The sequence below is a fragment of the Rhinopithecus bieti genome, unplaced genomic scaffold (assembly GCF_001698545.2).
Source record: "Rhinopithecus bieti isolate Rb0 unplaced genomic scaffold, ASM169854v2 scaffold_1304, whole genome shotgun sequence".
Lineage (NCBI taxonomy): Eukaryota > Metazoa > Chordata > Mammalia > Primates > Cercopithecidae > Rhinopithecus > Rhinopithecus bieti.
In genome coordinates, this window is record NW_016803307.1 from 750,964 (window position 1) to 758,494 (window position 7,531).

The 7,531-nt window shown below is 36.0% G+C and overlaps 1 long non-coding RNA gene across 1 annotated transcript in view; it reads left to right on the forward strand.

The window, feature by feature from the left end:
• Positions 1-5,797, forward strand: part of LOC108530195 (uncharacterized) — an 8,061-nt gene extending 2,264 nt beyond the window's left edge. Inside the window, exons 2-3 of the long non-coding RNA XR_001885775.1 lie at positions 2,864-2,986; positions 3,313-5,797. This is a non-coding gene — a long non-coding RNA (uncharacterized LOC108530195). The remainder of the gene's footprint in view (positions 1-2,863; positions 2,987-3,312) is intronic.
• Positions 5,798-7,531: the final 1,734 nt, after the last annotated feature.

Sequence of the window (7,531 nt, forward strand, 5' to 3'; positions counted from 1 at the left end):
AAAAAAAAAAAAAAAAAAAAAAAAAAAACTTGGAAACCCCAAAACATATTACTGTAGTTAAAATGTAATGACTCTGAACCTCCTTTCTACATCTAGAAAATATAAGAATGGATAAAAGAGAACAAAACCTTGTTGAGGAGTCTGTCTTTAAGCAAAATTTATGTTATTTTCTTATAAGGGAAAAAAAAAAAAGGATTTATAAGCAACTTTGAGTGTAATATACTAATATGAATTATTTATTTCTTATATATTTGACATCATCAAATGTACCAGATTTCTGAAAACATGACTACTTGTACTTTTCCTCTTGTTTTACATTCTCTATGTTTTCTATCATCCTGTGCCTGGAACTTCATATCAGCATGGTCTTCCTGAAGATTGTGGTGTAATACTATCAAAGGCATTGCCACTCATTATTGTTTTTATTCCAAGTAAATTCTGAAAAAAATAAAAACCTTCACCACATAACAACATGGTAAGTCAATTTAAAATATCAGTCAAATTTCTTTAACATTATGACACTATTTTGGTGTACTGAGTAAATCTCATAAATCTCTCATAAACCCTTCAGGCTTTAGGCATTGGTTAAATACTATGTTTCTAAGGATCTATAGATTCATAACAGAAACTAGGGACTCTCAAAGGGAACTAAAGCATCAGTCTTTCAATTACAATTCATGCTGATTAACCCACTCCATATTTAAGAAGGAAGCTGCATGCCCTACTCGAAGGGAAATGAGAGAAAAAAATTCTCTACTATAACTGTCCAATTTTATCTTCAGCAGGAGCAAAGGAAAATTCTCTAAGAGCTGGCAGCTCTTTGGACCTGCAGAGTCACTGCACCTGTAAGTAAATTATTAGCAAAACTAACTAGAAGACAGTCTGACACATTCATAACAACAGGTGCTCTCTATTATTTCAAAATGGCACCTAAAGTGATCCAATGTATTGTGTTTATTTTCCGTCTTCTCTTTCTAGAAGGAAAGCTTCATGACAGCAGAAATGCTGCCTTTCTCATTCACCCAATATCCCCAGCACCGAAAACAGGGCCCATACAGAGTGGGTGCCTAGTATTTGTTAAATAAACAAATACAAATTTAATCTGACAGATAATTGTCTTAGTTACTTAACTGTGGCACTTTACATATTATCCAAATCCAAACTTTCAAACTAAGTTCCTTGCAACCCAGATCAACACTGGTACTAACTTGACAGCAGGTTTATGAACATATATATATATATATAATCCAAGTTATTAAACATTAAAAGACAACTGTGAAATATTTCTTTTTTTCTTTTTTTTTTTGAGACAGTCTCGCTCTGTTGCCCAGGCTGGAGTGGAGTGGCACGATCTTGGCTCACTGCAACCTCCGCCTCCCAGGTTCAAGTAATTCTTCTGCCTCAGCCTCCTGAGAAGCTGGGATTACAGGTCTGCACCACCATGCCCAGCTAGTTTTTTGGTTTTGTATTTTTAGTAAAGACAGGGTTTGACCATGTTCTTAGTTATTTGTTTTGCATCATGAAAAAAGAAAATAGTACCAGATGTAATCTCCATAATAATTTATCTTCAAGGACAAATTCTCACAGTCAAGGTTTCAGCTATTGCCATCACCATGGCAATCAAATTATGACTCAGAAAAACTACCAGATTTCCCCATCACAAATGCCTACAACTACAGGATTGTGCCCCTGACCTCACTGAACACAGCATAAGCAGTGATTAGTTGCCTGGACATGGAAATGTTCATGATCTCTCACAAAAGTTACATTGGCTTTTCCTGGACAGGACAAAATGGTTTTGTTGTGTGCTTGAGAGACATCTCTAGACAGAGAATTTTCATCTTTGATACCATGAATTTTGGTGAATTATATTATAAAATGATACTGTTTTATTTCCATGGATTTACTTTAAGGATTGTATTTAAAGACAATTTCCTTTAAAAAGAAATCATCACTTGGGAGTCTTCTCGCTATACTAATTCTCAAGTTACTTTAATCTCTCAAGCCTCTACTTCAAGTGATTGGTGATTCAACTCCTAACCAATCTGCCTTTTGGTCTTACTCTGTCTTCCTCCATCAGCACATGACATAGATATTATTCTGAAACCCAAAAATTATGAACTAGGAAATCAAAGGGTATAGAGAGAGAAATAGAAATGTATTATAAAACCTAAAAATAGCATCAAATTTAAGAGTTTATTTTGTACAGTCTTGGCCCAGTAAATACGACTCCTTTATGTTGAAAATCTCTTTTGAATTAATTATACCATTGCTCTTGGGGCAAGGAGCGTCCAGAATTTGCAGTCAAAAGAAATAGGATTAAGTCCAGTTTCTATCATTAAATGTTTCTCTAAGAACTGAATCAGTTCTTAGAAGGAGTGGAGGACAAGAGTGGAATAATAAACACTGGGGACTATAAAAGGTGGGAGAATAGGGAGAGGGGTGAAGGTTGAAAAATTACCTGTTGAATACAGCGTTCACCATGCAGGTGATGGGTATGCTAGAAGCCCACAGTGCATCATATGCATGTAAGAAAGTGGCACTTGTACCCCCTAAATATACAAACATAAACAAATAGGAAAAAAGTAGTGGGGCATAGAGAGAAAATTATGAAAGAGCAAATTAAATTTGTCAAAAAGTACCATAAGTTTATATGTTTATCTACTATAAGTTTATGCAAAACAAATTAAAACTGTTAAAAAGACAAGACTCTTAATGTAAAGCACGAAGTACATTGTAGGTATATGAGAAGTGTTTGTTCTATCACCTCTTATGTCTTCCTTTCTTCTGTCATAGCACTTCCAAAACCAAAAAGGTCTACTCAGATTTCAGGTGTTATTGTATGGTTTGGTATTGTTTTGAGCGATGTGAGGAAAGTGGAATGAACTTGGACTTTGAATCAAATGCCTGTTCTGCTGTTTGCAAGTGTGATCTTTGGGTGTGCTTCCTAATCTGTGAGCTTCAACTTCCTCCTCTGTAAACCAAGGTGATACCTTATAGTAGCCTTTCCCAAACTTTTTCATAATATTATATACTTTGAAAATGAGAATATTTTTACTGCAAAGGATGTTGCCACCTACAGTGAGAGGTGACCAGATCAGGGAGCTCTAATCACCTGAATGAAGTCCTGCTTTGCTTTCACAAAGGCTGAGGGCAATTGGCATTTTGGCACTTGGTAACTCTACAGGGCACATTGATGTTCTGGGCACACTGGAAAGCTCTGCTTTACTCAGTTTGTGGGGAGGAATTAATACAAGAGTTTCTGATCATAACAGATATTGAATAATGTCTTAATTCCCCTTCCTTCTCCAGATCAAAGAAAAACAGAGCAACCTACTTATCTGGTGCCCATCCCCTTGGCAGAACACTCCTCTGAAGGATGACGGTTTGGCTGTGCCAGGGCAGAGCTGCCCACACCAAATGAGCTTTCACAGCAACATCTGATGAGGAACTCACTTGCCTACCTTTCCTTGACAGCTGGGGCCTGCCAGCCTTGAAGCATGACTCCACAACGCCCCTACCCAAGGCTATGGATGTTGCTGCTGCTGTTTTCTATTTAATTCAGGTTTCTGCTTGGAAAGGAAGAAGGCAGAAGAGCCAGCGAAGGTTTGTGTGAATGATACTTGCAGAAAAAACACTGGTAGCAGTCACAAAACTTTAAAAATTAAAGTGCCAGCGAGGTGGCTTTTGGTGGCCACATGAAAGCTGTTAACCCCAGCTTTCACAAGTGCTGGGCTTTTGAGTAAGAGGGGAGGGTCTTTCTGGAAAAGTGTGAGACCTGTTACCTTTGTAGCAGCAAAAGCATCCACGGCTAGCGTTTTCCAAGCTCACTGCTACTTGTTGCAGTCTAGCAGTGTTGTGTCTCCTGAAATTCCTACCTTTCCTTGATGGATGCGAAAGAAGTACCAATTTATTAAGCTCCTAATATGTGCCAGATGCTCCATATATGTTACTTTTGATCTTCACAATCGCTCAGCAACTTATTGCTTCTCCTCACTCCCAATTACACAGATGATGAAATTGAAGCAGAGTAGTTTGCCTAGGATTATAGAGCTAGGAGGGACTAGAGTTGGGATTCTCCCTCAGCACTAATACATGGTATGTCACATTTCCTGTCTGGTAGTAACAAAGCTTCTAAGAAATCTGAGTTTTCATTTGTTAAAACTGAATTTTTAAGAAATGTAGACAGGAGTACTAAGTACTCTGTAGTTTAATGCTAATATTGGTACAAGTATATAACTAGTTTCTCATGCACTGGTATAACATACTTCAGAGGGTACACCAGGGCTGGATGAGTATGTGAACTCAAAAATATCTGAGACAGGTCTCAGTTAACTTAGAAAGTTTATTTTGCCAAGGTTGAGATGTGTACCCATGACACAGCCTCAGGTGGTCCTGACAATATGTGCCCAAAGTGGTTAGGGCAAAGCTTGTTTTTATACATTTAAGGGAGACATGAGACATCAATCAATATATGTAAGATGTACATTGGTTATGTCCAGAAAGGCACAACAACTTAAGCAGGGAGGGGGCTTCCAGGTCATATGTAGGTGAGAGATAAACGGTTGCATTCTTTTGAGTTTCTGATTAGCCTTTCCAAAGGAGGCAATCAAATATGCATTTATCTCAGTGAGCACAGGGGTGACTTTGAATAGAATGGGAGGCAGGTTTGCCCTAAACAGTTCCCAGCTTGACTTTTCCTTTTAGCTTAGTGATGTTGGGACTCCAAGATTTATTTTCCTTTCACGCTTCTTCCATTTTCTTTTAAAAAATCTTTTGAAGAAAGCATTTTAGAAGAAAATGAGTCTCTGCTCTCATGGCTAGATAGTTTATTCCTACAGGGGTAGGTCCTGAGTTATTAGGAAAGCTCATTTTTAGCAGGTTGAGAAATCTCCTTTGAAGAGAAAATAGTAGGAGGAAGGGAGAAAACAACAACAAACAAGAGAGCAATCCTGGAAAATCTATATAGACCACATTACTTTGAAGTCCATACATCAGCAGGTAGGTATGAAAGTGGCTTATGTACATAAACAGGTTGCTGTTATTTTCTTCTGAAGTTTAAGTTGTTCAGATTCAGTCTGCAGGACTTTAGAAAGTATAGCTTAGTTTTCAATTATTTCAAATTAGGAAAAATGGGGTGAGGGGAAGGAAAAGAAGGAAAACCTTGAAAACATTATTTTGGAGACTTGTAGCCAGGAAAAATTAGAATTCAGTCTAAACTGTAGAAAATAATAAAATAGAAAACATTAGGCAAGACTAAAATCTAACAACAGGTATACTATAGTTTTTGAAACATATTTTTTCTCTCTCTAGTTTCCCATTTTTACTAAAGACAAATCACGGAGGAACCAATTTGCTTTATTATACTTGGCCAGATTATTTGTATGAAGTGAAGCAAGAATAATTATTTTTCACATAGGCTTTTAAAATTAACTTTGGTGGACTTCTTCCATAGAAGGAATCTCAGATAAGGCTTTTTTAAAGCCCAGCCCAGCCATAGATTTGTACCATCAAATACCTATGAGTTGGGTGAATCATTCTCCTTTTGAGTCCCAAGATAACTTAGGGCTCTTGGGCCTGTCAGAAAGTGACATTCTTTACTTACCACAGATCAGGAACATTGTTCAGGGACTGTGCAGACAAGGTATGAGGCCAGTTTCCCCAAGGGGTCTTTATTGGCTCTATGAATCAAGTTTAATACCTTAAAGGAAAGTACACCATTCCAGCCAAAGACTCAGTAAAATAACCAGTTTCTCCAATTGTGTCCTGTTACAAATAAAAACAGATTCTTATTTCACTTATGCAAATAACTATATTGCCATAAGTCATGAATACTCACAAATAGTTTCCAAATTTTAGAGAAATCAGGTAGAGAGAAACAAATAAGTCCCAAATTTTGTTCATAGGAGTATACTTGTTAAAAGCTGTCAATAGCTCAAAAGAAAAGTTTCCTTGACTCTGAAAAACAAAACAAAGGATCAGCAATATTTTGTGTAAAAAGCCAAAAAGATTACTTCAGTCTTCTATTGGTGCAGTACATGCAGTTAATTTCTGTTCTGCTTGATATCCGTGAACATTTCAGCTCTCCATGAGTCCTGAAAGTTTTTCCTCTTTTCTGATGTCACAATCTCCAAAGTTATCAGAAAACTGCATTCAAGAACACATGTTAAGAGAACTGATTATAAAACTACCTTCAAAAGAGGAACAAAACAATTGTCCATGGATGACAAAGTTTTAGGGCAGCCATAGTCAAAGACACAATTGACAAGAAAATTTGTTACCTCTGTGGCATACAATAATTTAACATAACAATTATAATTAGTGATAACATACACTAACTCATATCAGAATTTTAGGAGTTTCCTATTATTTTGGAACATATACCAATAACACATTTACACAAATACAGCCCAAAGAAAACCAAATACCATTTCATATTTGACAATGGTTCCTATATAATTTTCATATCAAATAAACCAAATATGTCATTTTTGGACTTTAGGGAACATAGTATCTTAAAGGATTAATTAGGTCAGAAAAAGACATAATTTATAATTTGATTTTGGAAAGTTTGTCAAATATCAAAGGTTGAAAACACTTGATATCACAAAATGAGATCACAGGTCATTGTAAAAAGTCATTTATTTAACCAAAGTGATAACTTAAGGATTTAAAATAAAAAAGGCAAAACCTTCATTATTTTAGAGAGGAGACTTAATTTCCCAAACAAGCCCTAATAAAAACAGCATGAAGCCAATTAAATTTGTTTTCCAAAATTTTATACACAATCTATAAAATTTTAATCCTGACCATAAGACATAACTTCCATAGCCTTTTATAACTTTTATAACCTTCATTAAGGAGTTGATCAGTGCTTTCAGAAAACCTTGTTAATCCTACACAGGGGACCATATGATGGTCTTGCATCAGTATGCCTTTGACATTAACGATTAATTTATAGAGAAACTGAACATATTTTCTCTATCAAAATCAGTCCTTACAATCTCACACACCCACCTATTCCACAAAACAGTCCCTGGGCCTTGAGGAGTTGAGTAGCTTTAATTTCTGGCATTGTGTTTTAGGAATGCAGTTTATTTTGATTGACATCTTCTACCAGGCCTGAAGATGAGGCTTTATTTGCTATCAGTGTTTAAGATTTAGCAAGACTTGGTGTCCTTTTTAGACCCAGGAGTCAAAGCCCTGTAACTCAATGTCACAAGTAGTTTAAAAGCACATACAGAAAGATACATGGATGTAATAACTTTAATTTTTTAAAAAATTTATTTTAATCTCAGCTTTTTTCTCAACAAACCAAAACTTAATAATAATGGCATAGGAATTATTTCAATAAAAGGTAAAATCTGTTAGTCAAGTTACCAAAAAGCAAAACAAAAGACCTTCTGCAGTGCACAGAATATTACGTTGGGAGAAAACATTTCCTTTAGACCTTTATTGTTAGCATCAGGCCACAACAAACAGAACTCGAGGGAAAAAAAAAATGTATGAGCTGAAAATGAGATGAAGGTGA